Below are 16,323 nucleotides of genomic sequence, written 5' to 3'. Positions count from 1 at the left end.
CCAGTTTGTCCTTTTTGTGTGTTTTCAGCAGTAAGTTGACTTTAGTCTCTTTAAAATCTAACAACTAATAAGTTTAAAAAGTATTGTGTTTTGAGCTGCATTATATGAATACATTTGAGTAGGAAACATATTATTCAAAAAAAGAACACAGTAAAACATTTAATTTGGCAAAAATTGTCTTTTAGGCCAGCTAATAAAATCAATGTGAAAGAGAAGGCAGAACACTTTTCAGAATGGACTTCGGAGGTTATTACAAGCCAGAAATGAAATATGGGCCATAATATATTTCTTCAGGAGTGAAAAAAGAGAACTAAAATTTTCTAGAGCAAGAACTCTTTGCATTTTCTTCTTGCTGAATACCCTTTAGGGATGGTGATTCTGAGAGCTGAAATCTAAACCTCAGGACTTTATCTTATGTGGCAGTGGACTTACAAATTTTTGAATTTAAAGAATTTAGTACTCACTTTTTGTCTTTTTATATGCCAGTTGGGGAAGAAAAAAGGTAATGAGAAAAAATTTTTAGAACTTAGGTTTAAGTCTTTAACTGAGCAGATTTACATCAGGCTGAGGACTGGAAATAATAGTACAGTATTTGTAATTTTATTCTAGTAATCATAAATACAACCAGAAAGTAATCATATGGATATAAGTAACTTATCTGCCTGAAACCAGAAGCAACAAACCTGCTTCATTATGAGAGAAAGGAGAGGGATTTTTTTTTTTTTAACCGGCTACTCTATTTTCAATCCCTTTGTAGCCAAAAGTCAATCCATCTGATCTTGAGATTGATACTAATCTCTGTGGGTTTTTGTCTACCTGTCCCAGGCATGAAGTGATTGAGGTCAGCTTTACCTTTACCTGATGTCAAAGAAAGCTTTTGTAGTATAGCCAAGCTCTGCACTGTTAGCAGTTTACAGCATTTCCCAGCTGACTATAATTGGCATCCCTTAGCTTGGGAGGTGGCTGATTGTGAGTATTCATTTTTATTTGCTGTCTTTTTCCTGTGCTCATCATCCTCTGACTCTGTACAGAAAGTTTTTACAAAATATATCACCACCCTTTTTAGTTCCAAAGATGAATGCCCAAAGTTGAAGTAAAACTTCATAACAAAGAGATTCAAAGCTATCAAAATAGATCAGATTTATATATCCTGCATATAAAACTGTTAATCATGAAAAGAGATAGATATGAAAGTACTAAAAATATGATATGTGATAGAAGCATCTGAGTTTGCTATCTCTAGCCAGAGATCTTATTTTTAAAACCTAAAATTAGGAAAGAATTGAAGTATTTCCATGCTAGTAATATTCAGTGTTTATGTGAGCACAATACTTACTTGAAATTGAGTATGGTCAGCTTTTGTGAAGATTAGAGAAAGAAAACTCTATATTGTTGGAGTAGCAAAGATGTGGGTAACAAGTAGTTATCTCTTAGGTGTGAAGACATTCATGAGCTGTGAGAAGGTAGGATACCTTTTTTTTTTTTTTTTTGCAATTCAAATCAAGAATCTTATTCAAACATTGAAATGGAAGTCACACTAAGTCAATACTCTTTAAGTGATTCTTTTTAGTTGGACAAGGTAGTATTTAGTAGTAGTTTTACATTTGACAAATGTCATTTTTAAAATTCCACATCACTCATTGTAAATTATAAGTACATCTGTTTTGAATATCCCATAATAAACATTGTTAGATAGAATCACAGCTCATGCTTTTAAAATTTGTTACAGTCATCTGAAAGCTGATAGCTGTAGTATTTCTTGATGTGGTAAATTATGTGTATAATTACTCTAGTAGCATTATTAAACTAGGTGGCATCTTGGGACTTTTGTTATGGCATGGATGACTTTACCAGTTAGCAAAAGTAACGTTTCTATTTTATTATTTAGAACAGAAGTAATTTAGGTTGCAATACACTAAGTACCAAAAGTATATTAGTGTAGGAAAAATTCTCAATGGCTCCTACCGGAGGAGGTAAAGAAACTGATATTAGCATTATATGATTTTTACTCTTTTGAAATGCAACTAAATATTTAGATGGATCTGAGTCCAAAACAAGTTCAGGTACACTGGATGACATCTCATAAACATCTACTTGGATTCAATCAGATAGTAAGTACTATTTTGTAGCCTACATTTTCCCTTTAGTAAATATCTTTCCAAGTCAAATATTACCTATAGTATCATTTTAATTGATATATAGTACTATGTCCCCCCAAATTTCTTGTATTAAAACATAGTCTGCAATGTGGTGGTATTAAGAGGTAGGGCTTTTGAGAGATAACCAGGTCATGAGGGAAGAACCCTTGCAAATGGGATTAGTGCCCTTATAAAAGAGACCAAAGGGGCTTGTTTGCCCCTTTGCCCTTCAGCCATGTGAAGACACACAGGTGCCATCTATGAGGAACAGGTCCTCACCAGACAGAATCTGCTGGTGCCTTGATCTTGTTCACTGCCTCCAGAACTGTGACCAATACAGTTCTGTTGTTCATAAATTACCCAGTCTGATATTTTGTTATAGCAACCCGAATGGACTAAAACATATAGTATTACATTGCTTGAATAAAACAATTTTATTAGATAAATAGGTTGTATCTAACTTTTTATTATTATGAATAGAGCCTAACATTGTGAGCACTTTCAGGATGTCCTGTTTGAGTGCCTTGGGGGTATTTTGATATGTATTCACATCAACTTCATGAAATGGATTCTATTATCACCCTTATTTTACAAATGTAGAAATTAAAAAATTGATACGTCCACTATCTTGGTGGCAAGTAATAAAGCCAGTATTTGGATTTAGTAGCTCAGTGATTCCAGATGCCATAATCTTAACCACTATGCTATACTATTACCATTTTAAATGACACTGTGATGGCATCTTTGTGGCTACCTGCTACCTTTTAATGTATATTCTTATTTCCTCAGTGTGAATTCTTGGAAGTGGAATGGATGTGCATGCATAGGTTTAAAAGGCTCTTGAAATGCATTGATTGCCCACCAAATGTTGCACTAAATGACATCTCTACCAGCGGTGTTTGAAGTGTTTTTGGAACACTTGTCTGTCCTGCCTAAATTGGAGTTGATAAATATTTTTTAATCTTATACTCAAAAATACAATTTTAAAAAACTTTATTACTTGATATAAAATTGTAGTTTGCATTTCGGAGAACTAGTATCCTTTTTTTATTTTTTTTTTTTTATTTTTTTTTTTTCAGGCAGAGCCTCGCTGTGTTCTAACTACTGGGCTCAAGTGATCTTCCCAAGTAGCCAGAACTACAGGTGCATGCCACCACACACCACACAAATTTTTTTTTTATAGAGACTAGGTCTTGCTATATAATATGATGCACAGGCTGGTCTCGAATTCCTGGGTTCAAGCAATCCTCCACCTGTCCTCTCAAAGTGCTGAGATTATAGGCATGAGCCACCATGTCCAGCCAAAAACTAGTATCTTATACAGGGGCTAAATTTAAGCACAAGCTGCCACTTTTGTGACTTTTTTTTCCCTTTAGTTATTCTGCATATATGACTAAAGTGAGCATTCATTAGGATTTTTTCAGCTGAGGTTTCATTCACTTGATATCAAATGTTTTACTTTAGTACCTGGCACTTTATCATATTCTATTTTCTTTGTTGCTGATTATGGTGATAACTTTATTACATGGTCCTTCATACTTTTTAAATGCTTTTCTGTATATCATCATGTTTTCATTCAACAGATGAGGGAATTGAAATTTAGGAAGCTTCAATTAACATAATTAGGCCTTTGGTTTTAATATGCAGGAATTCTCCAGGGCACCAGATTATTTTTATAAATGTATAGAGATCTTAGGAGGATAAATTAACAAATTTCCCCCAGGTCCTTGAGTTTCATAAGAAATAGACTGCCATAGGCTTAGAGGATGTGAAAACCACTGCAAGGAACTGCTTCTTCTTTTCTAAATTGTCATCAGGTACAGCACTTACCACAAAGATCTGAACTTGCTAGGGGGCTGAGAGTGGAGTTTAGGGATGGACTGTGTATGGGCACTTGTATGGGGGTATCAATGGAAGAAAAAAAGATGTTAAGAAATAAAGAATAGAAGGGGTCCTTGGGAGGTAGAAACAACATCTGTCTTGCTTTCCATTACATTCCACAGTTCCTGCCACCAAGTAAGCACTCAGGGATTGAATGGGGGTGGTAGAAAAACAATCAGAATAAGACTCTATGTTTGAGCGTCCTAGGATAACTTGAAATTCCAAAACAGATCTTCTCAAATCCTTAAGGAAAATATTCTACCCTTCCTTTAGCAAATATCTTATATACCTGTGGCAATTTATATTCTTTTTACACCATTTAGCATGGAATGTGAGATAGCTGGATTTTGACATCTTTCTCTGACACCAATTAACTGTATCCCAAGGACACTTAGCCTCCCTGCATGCTGATTTCCTCAACAGTAAAAGGAAAGTTTTTATGAAGCAAAAGTGAGATGAATGGAAAAAAGACATGGTAAAAACATGATCCATTAATTTTGAAGGGCGGGGTTAGTGGCAGGAAATCAGGCACTCTGAGGCCGGGCAGTTGGAGCTGATGGAGCACCAGAAGTTTGGCAAGCACTGCCCTATCCCAGGCAACCCCAGGAACAAAGCACTTTGTGCATTTCTTTAAATAAAGTCAGAGGTGGAGCATCTATGCTGCTAATGAGTTACACATTCTCCAGCAAAGTGTTTTTACTCCAACCTCCCTACAAATGGAAAACATCTATTTCCTGTCTACATTAACTCCCTTCTTGATCTTAAAGAATTATTCAGTCAAGTAGAGGTGTGACCTTCTGTGATTTGGATGTAGAGAGTCGCTGTAAAATTTAGTTTGCAGAAATGATTTGAATGTTTTCCAAAAAAATTTTCTTAAACCCAAAGGAATTATGATGCCATATTTGAAAATGGAAACCATTGTTACAAATTCAATTTCAAAATATTTACTTCCCGGAACCAGGGTGATGTCTCTAGAGAACCACTACTAGTTATTAGCTCATTTCTTTCAGATGTATTGGAATGAGTCTGTTATTTTGCCAGCATGGTTCTGAACCACAAATTTCATCTTTGGTTGAAACTCCTCCAAGCGAGACCATATGCAATTTTCCTAGTTCATCATTTGTCTTTCAGAAGACAGCATGGTGCATTTATGACAACAGTAAAAACATGTCTCAGGAGTCCTGGTGAACAAAACTAGCTTGACGGGCTCCACAGTAGAGCCTAGCACTTGCAAAGGGTCAGCAATGGAACCAAGGAGGGAGAAGGATCAGGAAACTTCTAACAAAGACTTGGATCCAATCCTATAATGGGCTTCCTCTCCTGTTAGGATAGGATGAGGGAGATGAGACAGTCTACAGGGAATTCATGGGCTCAGAGGAGCACGCAGTGCTCATGTAGGGCAGGGGACGAGGTGTCGAAGTGGAGCTGAGCTGGCACAGGAGCAGGCAGGGCAAAGGCAGAGTTGCAGTCTCTATGTGTCACTTGCCTGCTTGGTTCTAATCTGAGAGCGGACTTCTGGCCCTTGTGAAGCATTAGTTTGTTCTGCTCTGTCATGGACATCTGCAGGAATGGCATGGCAGTAGGGCTGAAGCTACATTACAGACAACATGGAGAAGTATCACAAAAACTTTCACATCATGCTGTCTGGAGTCCTCGTTTTGCCACATCCCACCATGGTGACTGTGGGCAAGTTGTTAAACTGCACTGTGCCAGAGTTTTCTCATACGTAAAATGGACTAATAATAGCACTTTTCCCAAATGGTTATTGTGACCCTGTGATAAGACAGTACATATAAAGTGCTTAGAAAAGTATCTGGTGCACAATAAACCCTGAAAGTTATCTGTATTTATTCCTTGGTAAACTTAACTCCTAACACCAGAGGAAAAACAATGCCACCATCTTTCACTAGCTTTTCCTCTCCTTTCTCCATTTCTCTTTTCCTGGCTACACACAATTCCTCATCATCCGGGACCAAGCTCAAATATCATCCCCTCCAGGAAGCCTGCCCTGATTGTTCCCCACACCCCACCCCAATGTGGGTAAGTTCTTTGTGTTCCCATCATTTCCTCAAAGGATATCTCTACACTTTAATACGTTTTATTATAATTTTCCTTCCTCAATTTTGTCTCAAGACTAGACTAGAGACCTAGACTATTCATCTTAGGGTTTCTAGGATCTAGCACAGGGCATTGACAGAGCAGTCTCTTGCCATGGTTAATTTACTCCATGCCAGGCTCCCAGGGACAGGCTTTCCCCAGCAGCTCCTCAGCCTGGGCTACACTATGGCCCATGGAAGTTCTCTGCCTCAGATGGACCTGTTTCTTGTTCTCTTCAACTAAGCAAAACAGACAGGTTGGGTCATTATCGAGTAATTCAGGCAAGAGAAGCAGCCAAACACATGTTTTTATCTGAGTTACCCAAATTGGCTGACTCCCCAGCCTGCAGTTACTGGGTAATTGCTCAATCTTCCATTTGGCTTTTACTGTGTAAATGTGGCTGCAGAGTCTTTTCATTTCTCTCGAATGGCTCCTCCCATTTTCTATCTAATATAGGTTAAAATGTAAAGTTTTCTTTTTCTTCTGCCCGCAGTAGCTGTCTAGGCCATCAGCACACCTTGCTTCATTAGCCTTCAAAGTGGGCCAGAATGGTCGGATAGGGGTCTAGTCATAGTTTTCTGTTCGTTTGTTTGTTTGTTTTAGACAGAGTTTCACTCTTGTTGCCCAGGCTGGAGTGCAATGGTGTGGTCTTGGCTCACTGCAACCTCTGCCTCCCGGGTTCAAACTATTCTCCTGCCTCAGCCTCCCAAGTAGCTGGAATTACAGGCACCCACCTCCACACTTGGCTAATTTTTACATTGTTTTTTAGTAGAGATGGGGTTTCACCATGTTTGCCAGGTTGGTCTTGAGCTCCTGATCGTAGATAATCCACCTGCCTCGGCCTCCCAAGGTGCTGGGATTACAGGCGTGAGCCACTGCACCTGGCCTGGTCATTGTTTTCTATTTGTCCTGGATAATCTGCTGTCAACCCCTCTATTTTTTAGAGAGAGAGGACACACAGGAAACACATAACTCAGTCATATGTTTCACACACTGGGAGCTTTTCCTGTTTTGGCCTCAGGTGCAGGAATTCTGAAATCCCTTTCTCAGAAGCTATGACCACAGCTCACTGTAGTTTGTGGAAAGCTCACAGGGTCTGCTTTCAAGTAGTTAGAGCCTGGTTCCAATTCCAGTCCAGCCTCTTACTACCTATGTAACCGTGGGCATATCACTTACTAATTCATCATATGCTGTTTGTTTTACCCTTGAAATGTCTCTAGAATTTACCCACTTTCCCACATCTTTGCCACTCCTACCTGCTGCAAAACATCATCTCCTACCTGGACTATTAAAATAGCTACACAACTTTTTTCCTGGCTTCCACCCCTTTCCCCCTAAAATGTGCTCAAAAAGATGTGTTTAAAACCTAAATTAGAACTTTTCTGTTGAAACCCCCCCCCCCGTGGCTTCCCTTCATATTAAGAAGAAAATGCAACATCCTTTGTGGCCTTGAAGGGCCCTTTTCATGGGGTGGCCACTTCACCCCCATGCACCCCATTACTCTCTGCCTTCATCTCCTACCCTCTGCCCTACTCATTCACTTGCTCTCTTGCTTCCAGTCACACTGGCCTCCCAAGCTATATGCAAGTGGGCAGGATAAAGTAGTGTTTATGAGATTTGGAATGAGACAGCTTGACTCTGCCATTTTTCTGGCTGCATGGCCTTGTTGCTTAATCTCACGGAACCTGTTTCTCTTCTGTAAATGAGTACACCACTACCCACTTTGCAGGGTTGCCCTGAGGATTAAATGAGATATTAAATATAATGCAGTGAGCACCGTATTTGGCATATTGTCAACCCTGCGTCAAGAAGTGGTGGCTACTGAAGTGAGGAATGAGTGAGGAGTGTGGGCGGTGGAGGTGGGTGGGTGCTCTGAAGTGGAAAAGGGGCTCTAGAGCTTTCCCTAGAACAGGATAACCCTTTCCCTCACAATCCGTACTCCAATTTCAAGCCCAATTTCTGCTGAAGTTCAGCTCAAGCCCTTTCCTTTGATGTTCCTAGTAGAAATATTTAAACTATCACTGAGCCATCTCAATGAACTGTTGATTTCCCCTGCATACTCACTCTGCCAGCCCACAGTTCCATTGCTCTGGTCTAGAGAAGGCCAAGTCCTTGAAGAATTTATTTCCTGGAAGCCTGATTGATCTTGATTGCCTTTCGTGGCCCCGCTCCAAGTTCTCCATATCGCTACTCAGCTGTGGGTCCCATTTAATAAAGGTGCCACAAATGTGGAGGGGGAGCTCCTGGTCTTTGCCAGTGAAACTGGCTCACTTTTCAGGCTTCATGGTGCTACCCTGGTTCCACTGCTGGATGAACACTCTAGGAGCCCGCCAGCTATGCCAGCTCTGCCAGCTCTGTTTTTGCCTTTTCAGCAGATACCCCAGGTCTATGTTGCCAGAGAAACGGCCACTATGTGCTGTTTGGATTCTTACCTCTATGCTAACATGAATCCACACTGTCATGCCTGCTGAATCATTTTTCTCTGCTCAGCTGAAAACTCAAGACTTCAGTGCTTCTGGGCTACGAGTTCTTTTGGACTATCAAGTACAAGAACCTGTGGATTTTAGACCAGTCACCTTGTATGGTAATTGAAATTTTAACAAGCTAAATGAGTAAGTGATATAAAATTCTGTTTAATATTAACTTCTTTAACCCAGGGAGTTAGGTAAGTGCTACCCATTGGGCCTAAATCATAGCACAAAATCACTCAGTTGCTCAGTTGGCCAGCAAGTGAAGCAAAACAGACAAAAACAAAAGCAAAAACAAACACAAAGCCAGCTTCCCTATAAACTACTTTGATCAGCTTTTTAAGCTTTCCCAAACTGACCATATTATTTAATTGTTAAGAGAACCTGTGGACCTTGGGACACAGGAACTGCAGAGTGCTTAAAAATCACTGAAACACATGAGCTATCTATTTCTTTACAAACCAATGACTAAAAAGGGTAATAAGTTTTAAATCAGGCTGTAATTCAGTGGTTCTCAAATTTTAAGATACTCAAGAGTCATCTGGAGACTCGGGAGGTATTAGAAATGGTCAGTCTCAGAGATTCTGATTTGTCACATCTGGGGTAAGGATCTGAAGTCTCTGTCTTTCCTAAGCTTCCTGGAAGAATTCTGCAGCAGATGGTCAGAGCTCACACTTTGAGAAGCCCTGAGACTGTAGGAGGGAGTTGCTAATTCATACCATATTTGTCCTCATTAATCTACTGTTTATTTTTCTAGGGTCTGCTCTGAGCTGGGGGCTTAAAGTACACTATATTTACTCTTTACAACATTGCCAAATGGTATATTATTATCATTCCCACTTTACAGATGATATAATTGAGACTCAGCATGCCAAATAACTGACCTGGTGGGCTGGGATTTGAACTCAGGTCTTTAATTTGTTTCTTCACCACATATGATACAGTGAAAGTTGAGAATGAGGGAGGCAGGTGGCCTGGGAACAAGCCAACTTAAGGCACACTCAGAGCTTAACCAGCCCTGGCAGGTCAAAAAGTTAGAATAATTAGATCTATTTTGTTTACACCAAAATTCCTTTTGTTGACTTTTTTTTAATTCCATGAAATCTTTTACCAAAATGTTATTTGGCATTATGCAGTTGCCAAAATGTGAGTTAATCATTTGAGTGAGTACACTTGGTAGCCAACATCTACATATTTTTCAAATATGCAGACACTTTGGCTAGTCACAGAGATACTGACTTAAGCCTAGTTTTAAAGTAGGAAATCTGAGTCACTGAGTGACCAAGAGATGGGGCCAACTTTTTATTATTATTATTATTCAGTATATTTTATCTACCTGGTTGCTAACCTGCACGGATGCAAATGCTTCTTCCAAAATGGGAAGGGCCCAATATACTCGGTGTTGCAGGAGGTTTTTCTCACATGAGAATCACTTATCCAAAGAAGCTGACAACTGAGGATAAAGTGAATCAGTGCTAATAGGAATGTTCTCTGTGCCTCGAGAGAAGATTGCCTAAGCTGCAACCATAACAAGAATGCTACTGAATTGTTCCATGCTGTTAAGATGGTGAAGGCTGGGGTGAGCAGGAAGGTAGCACCAGAGGAGGGCTGCTGTTCCAGATTTCAGACGATGACTTATAAAGTTTCTCTTGCCTTCCCTTCTTTCCACCAAAGAAGGAATGATAAACAGGGTAACAGCGGCCATCTTAAAGACTGAATGGCAGAGGGAGAAGGAGCATGGTAAGTCTGTGGCTTTGCTAATGGACAGAATAGAGTGGCACAGCTCCTAGACTGAATGCTTAGCCAACATCTTGGCAGAATGATTCGTGTTTCTGTAGGGCGAGAAATACTGGCCTGGAAACTTCAGGGATGTGCTGGTAGAATAATAGCAAAGAGATTTGCACAGCAGCTGCTTGTCTCATCCCTGGTTCTTGCCAAAGCTTCCCCCATCTTTCATCTCTTGAAGCACAAAAATTCCTCTCTTGCAACAATACTTCAATTCCATTTTAATATTCTTATTCATCAAATAGCATTTTACAGCCTAATTTAATGACCTTATAACACACACACTCTACTCATATCACAACTATTTGGACTGCTTCTTAGAGATATATGAGACCACTATACTAGTCCTGAGATCTTTAAACAGTCACATTTAAATACAATTTAGGAATTATTTTGCCCTTGTAAGTCTAGGCCTAATAACTATTGCCCAAATAGGAGATTTCAAAAGAGAATAGGGAAGATTTGATTGTAGCCACTGTTGAATTTGTCCATCAAAAGTCTTTTGAAGCTTCCTTTTGGCACAACATAACCTCTAGCCATGGTGAAATGAGGAAAGACTGACTGAATAAGAAGCTTATATCTCTGCCAGTGTAAGATTTTTCCCCAACCTTATGTGTTTCATTTTATTTTCCATAACTCTGGGTATGAAATTCACATCATTTCCCTTACCAGGATATTCTGAGGTTCAGCAGGAATTTGGTTGGGACATATTTTCCTGAGCATCTGCCTGAATTCTCCTGCCTTGAATATTTTTAAATCTTCATTCTTTTAGTCATGCTCACAGACTCAGTGCCTTGCAGAATGCTGGAACAGTCTTTGGAGATCATCTTATCCAATCCCCTTATATTACTTTCTCAATCCAAATTCCTCTCCCTTCCAGCTTTTCCTTAGAAATGGAAACAAAAATAATCGCATTTGGGCCCCCTGCCTGAATCTCCTAGGAACACCCTGGGCTCTGCTAAATGATTTGCTTGCCAGTGGAGTCTCTCTGTGGGAATACTGAGCTGCTCCCAAGTCTTCATGACACTACCTGCTTGTACCTTAAAATAACTCTCAGCTGGAAACCCTAATGTCAAACTCTGAATTCTGGTATTCTGTTTCTTTTCAGCTCAGTCTCTTTCTTTTGAAGAAAGGGCTCTGTCATTAAGTGCTGATTGTGAGTATGCTCAACCTGTTCTGGGAGTCTTTTGGGAGATTCCATTTCCACTGGAGTAGGCAAGATATCTAGGAAAAAGAAACAAGAGAATATTAATATGAATACCTGACATTTAGTGAACACTTGGTATGTGCCAGGCACTGTGCCAAGAGCTTACACATGTAACTTTCTTTAATCCTCCCTATATCCCACAAGTTAGTTATTACCATCCCTATTTCATGTTTGAGGAGACTTGAGCACAGGTCACAAAGCTTGTAAATGGCAGAGCCAGGATTTAAATCCAGGCGGTTTAGCTTCAGGATATACACTCTTTTTTTTTTTTTTTTTTTTTTTTTTTTGAGACGGAATCTCATTCTGTCGCCCAGGCTGGAGTGCAGTGGCACGATCTTGGCTCACTGTAAGCTCTACCTCCCGGGTTCACACCATTTTCCTGCCTCAGCCTCCCGAGTAGCTGGGACTTCAGGCGCCTGCCATCACGCCCGGCTAATTTTTTGTATTTTTAGTAGACGCAGGGTTTCATCGTGTTAGCCAGGATGGTCTCGATCTCGTGACCTCGTGATCTGCCCACCTCGGCCTCCCAAAATGCTGGGATTACAGGTGTGAGCCACCGTGCCCAGCCCAGGATATATACTCTTAATCATTATGCTATCCTATCTCCAAATATCTAAGGTGTAAGCAAGAAACCATCTTAATTTACATGAGTTAGGGAATTAAAAAAGAAACCGATCTTTTTGATAGTCTGATGAAATAACTCGGAGACCTCATCCTAACTGCAAGTGTGTACTTCTTTCTAAACATGGTAGCCTCTGGGATCCCAGCTATACAGTTTGAGTATCTCAAATCTGAAAATTCAAAATCCAAAATGCTCCAAAATCTGAAACTTTTTTAGCACCAAAGGAAACGCTCATTGGAGCATTTTGGATTTTGGATTTGGCAATGCAAATATTCCAAAATCCAAAAAAAAAAAAAGTCAGAAATCTGAAACACTGCTGGTCTCAAGCATTTTGGATAAGGGATATTCAACCTGTACTTCCTTAGTCCAAGGAGTTGGTCTTTATTACTCTGGTGCTAAAGAGAAATTACTTTCAGTTCTGTTGGAGACACTCATGATTCATTTGGCTCTTGTGCCAAAAGAATGGTGTTACTGAAACATTGGCAGCCTAGCAATTTGGTCTTCTACCCCGCCCCCTATCCTGGCCATCCTGGAGTCTGGTACAACCCCTTTTTGCTGAAGAAGGGCTCTGGTGATATTAGGCCCCTGTTCCTGCCAGCTGGAAGCTCTTCAGATACAGAGAAGAGGATGCCTCTCTTCTGATACCCTCACCCTGGATATACTCAGCTATAGTCCCTCCCTACACCTGTAATTCCAGCTCTCAATAATTTTTTATGCTTGGGTCCATAGCTTCTCTATTTTACAAGTGACTACATGTGAGTGTGTGTGGACACACATGCATACACACACACACACACACACGCCACAGCCATTGCCCCAAGACAGGTGTGCAAGGCCTGGAGGCTAGAACAAACTCCTTCCCCTAATTCTGCCCTTTAGCCCTGAAATTTCAGCCTCAAAAGCCATCCTATTTCCTGTTTCAGAATAAATGACATTTCCTCTAGAGAAACGCTCCGCCAGCCACCCCGGCAACATATTATACAAGGTAGAACATAATAAAGTGCTACAGTGCATGGTAGCAGATAGAATATATCTTCACAATTCCTGGTTTTCTTTTTTTTTTTCATTTTATTTTTATTTTTTATTTCTTAAATTTTTATTTAGATAGTTTTGGGGAAACAGGTGGTGTTTGGTTGTATGAAAAAGTGGTGATTTCTGAGATTTTGGTGCATCCATGACTCGAGCAGTGTACACTGTACCCAATGTGTGGTTTTTTAATCCCTCACCCCCTCCCACCCTTCCCTGGAGTCCCCAAATTCTATTATATCATTCTTATGCTTTTGCGTCCTCATAGCTTAGCTCCTGCTTATAAGTGAGAATATAAGATGTTTGGTTTTGCATTCCTGAGTTACTGCACTTAGAATAATGGTCTCCAAGTCCATCCAGGTTGCAGCAAATGTCATTATTTTATTCCTTTTTAGTGCTAAGTTGTATTCCATGGTATAGATCACATTTTCTTTATCCACTCACTGTTCGATGGGCATTAAGGCTGGTTTCATATTCTTGCAATTCAAAATTGTGCTGCTATAAACATGTGTGTGCAAGTGTCTTTTTCATGTAATGAATTCTTTTCCACTGGGAAGATGCCCAGTAATGGAATTGCTGGATCAAATGGTAGGTATACTCTTAGTTCTTGAAGGAATCTCCATACTGTTTTCCATAGTGGTTGTACTAGTTTATGTTCCCACCATCCAGGTGAAAGTGTTCCCTTTTCACCATATCCATGACAACATGTGTTCATTTTTTTGTTTTTTAATTATGACCATTTTTGCAGGAGTAAGGGGTTATTGCATTGTGGAATTTGATTTGCATTTCCCTGATAATTAGTGATATTGAACATTTTTTCCTAAGTTTGGCCATTTGTATTTCTGCTTTTGGGAATTGTATATTCATATCCTTAGCCCACTTTTTGATGGGATTATTTTATTTTATTTTGTTTATTTATTTTTTATTATACTTTAAGTTCTAGGGTACATGTACACAATGTGCAGGTTTGGTACATATGTATACATGTTCTGTGTTGGTTTGCTGCACCCAATAACTCTTCATTTACATTAGGTATTTCTCCTAATGCTATCCCTCCCCCATTTCATCATACCCCGACAGGCTTGGTGTGTGATGTTCCCCACCCTGTGTCCAAGTGTTCTCATTGTCCAATTCCCACCAATGAGTGAGAACATGCAGTGTTTGGCTTTCTGTCCTTGTGATAGTTTGCTGAGAATGATGGTTTCCAGCTTCATCCATGTCACTACAAAGGACATGAACTCATCCTTTTTTATGGCTGCATAGTATTCCATGGTGTATATGTGCCACATTTTCTTAATCCAGTCTAACATTGCTGGACATTTGGGTGGGTTCCAAGTCTTTGCTATTGTGAATAGTGCCACAATAAACATATATGTGCATGTGTCTTTATAGTAGCATGATTTCTAATCCTTTGGGTATATACCCAGTAATGGGATCACTGGGTCAAATGGTATTTCAAGTTCTAGACCCTTGAGGAATCGCCACACTGTCTTCCACAATGGTTTAACTAGTTTACACTCCCACCAACAGGGTAAACACATTCCTATATCTCCACATCCTCTCCAGCACCTGTTGTTTCCTGACTTTTTAATGAACACTATTCTAACTGGTGTGAGATAGTATCTCATTGTGGTTTTCATTTGCATTTCTCTGATGACCAGTGACGATGAGCATTTTTTCATGTGTCTGTTGGCTGCATAAATGTCTTCTTTTGAGAAATGTCTGTTCACAACCTTTGCCCACTTTTTGATGGGGTTCTTTGATTTTTTCTTGTAAATTTGTTTAAGTTCTTTGTAGATTCTGGATATTAGCCCTTTGTCAGATGAGTAGATTGCAAAAATTTTCTCCCATTCTGTAGGCTGCCTGTTCACTCCAATGGTAGTTTCTTTTGCTGTGCAGAAGCTCTTTTGTTTAATTAGATCCCACTTGTCAACTTTGGCTTTTGTTGGCATTGCTTTTGGTGTTTTAGTCATGAAGTCCTTGCCCATGCCTATGTCCTGAATGGTATTGCCTAGGTTTTCTTCTAGGGTTTTTATGGTTTTTAGGTCTAAAATGTAAGTCTTTAATCCATCTTGAATTAATTTTTGTATAAGGTGGAAGGCAGGGATCCAGTTTCAGCTTTCTACATATGGCTAGCCAGTTTTCCCAGCACCACTTATTAAATAGGGAATCCTTTCCCCATTGCTTGTTTTTGTCAGGTTTGTCAAAGATCAGATGGTTGTAGATGTGTGGTGTTATTTCTGAGGGCTCTGTTCTGTTCCATTGATCTATATCTCTGTTTTGGTACTAGTACCATGCTGTTTTGGTTACTGTAGCCTTGTATAGTTTGAAGTCAGGTAGCGTGATGCCTCCGGCTTTGTTCTTTTGGCTTAGGATTGACTTGGTGATGCGGGCTCTTTTTTGGTTCCATATGAACTTTAAAGTAGTTTTTTCCAATTCTGTGAAGAAAGTCATTGGTAGCTTGATGGGGATGGCATTGAATCCATAAATTACCTTTGGCAGTATGGCCATTTTCACGATATTCATTCTTCCTATCCATGAGCATGGAATGTTCTTCCATTTGTTTGTGTCATCTTTTATTTTGTTGAGCAGTGGTTTGTAGTTCTCCTTGAAGAGGTCCTTCACATCCCTTGTAAGTTGGATTCCTAGGTATTTTGTTCTCTTTGCAGCAATTGTGAATGGGAGTTCACTCATGAATTGCCTCTCTGTTTGTCTGTTATTGATGTATAAGAATGCTTGTGATTTTTGCACATTGATTTTGTATCCTGAGACTTTGCTGAAGTTGCTTATCAGCTTAAGGAGATTTTGGGCTGAGACGATGGGGTTTTCTAAATATACAATCATGTCATCGGCAAACAGGGACAATTTGACTTCCTCTTTTCCTAATTGAATGCCCTTTATTGCTTTCTCTTGCCTGATTGCCTTGGCCAGAACTTCTAACACTATGTTGAATAGGAGTGGTGAGAGAGGGCATCCCTGTCTTGTGCCAGTTTTCAAAGGGAATGTTTCCAGTTTTTGCCCATTCAGTATGATACTGGCTGAGGGTTTGTCATAAATAGCTCTTATTATTTTGAGATACGTTCCATCAATATCTAGTTT

The 16,323-nt window shown here is 39.7% G+C and overlaps 1 long non-coding RNA gene across 1 annotated transcript in view; it reads left to right on the top strand.

Moving 5' to 3' along the window:
* The first annotated feature begins 10,004 nt into the window (after positions 1-10,004).
* LOC134759445 (uncharacterized) overlaps positions 10,005-16,323 on the top strand; it is a 53,390-nt gene continuing 47,071 nt past the window's right edge. The window contains exon 1 of the long non-coding RNA XR_010135656.1: positions 10,005-10,324. This is a non-coding gene — a long non-coding RNA (uncharacterized LOC134759445). The remainder of the gene's footprint in view (positions 10,325-16,323) is intronic.

Source organism: Pongo abelii, chromosome 1 (assembly GCF_028885655.2).
Source record: "Pongo abelii isolate AG06213 chromosome 1, NHGRI_mPonAbe1-v2.0_pri, whole genome shotgun sequence".
Taxonomy (NCBI): domain Eukaryota; kingdom Metazoa; phylum Chordata; class Mammalia; order Primates; family Hominidae; genus Pongo; species Pongo abelii.
This window is presented reverse-complemented; position numbering and strand designations above follow the sequence as displayed.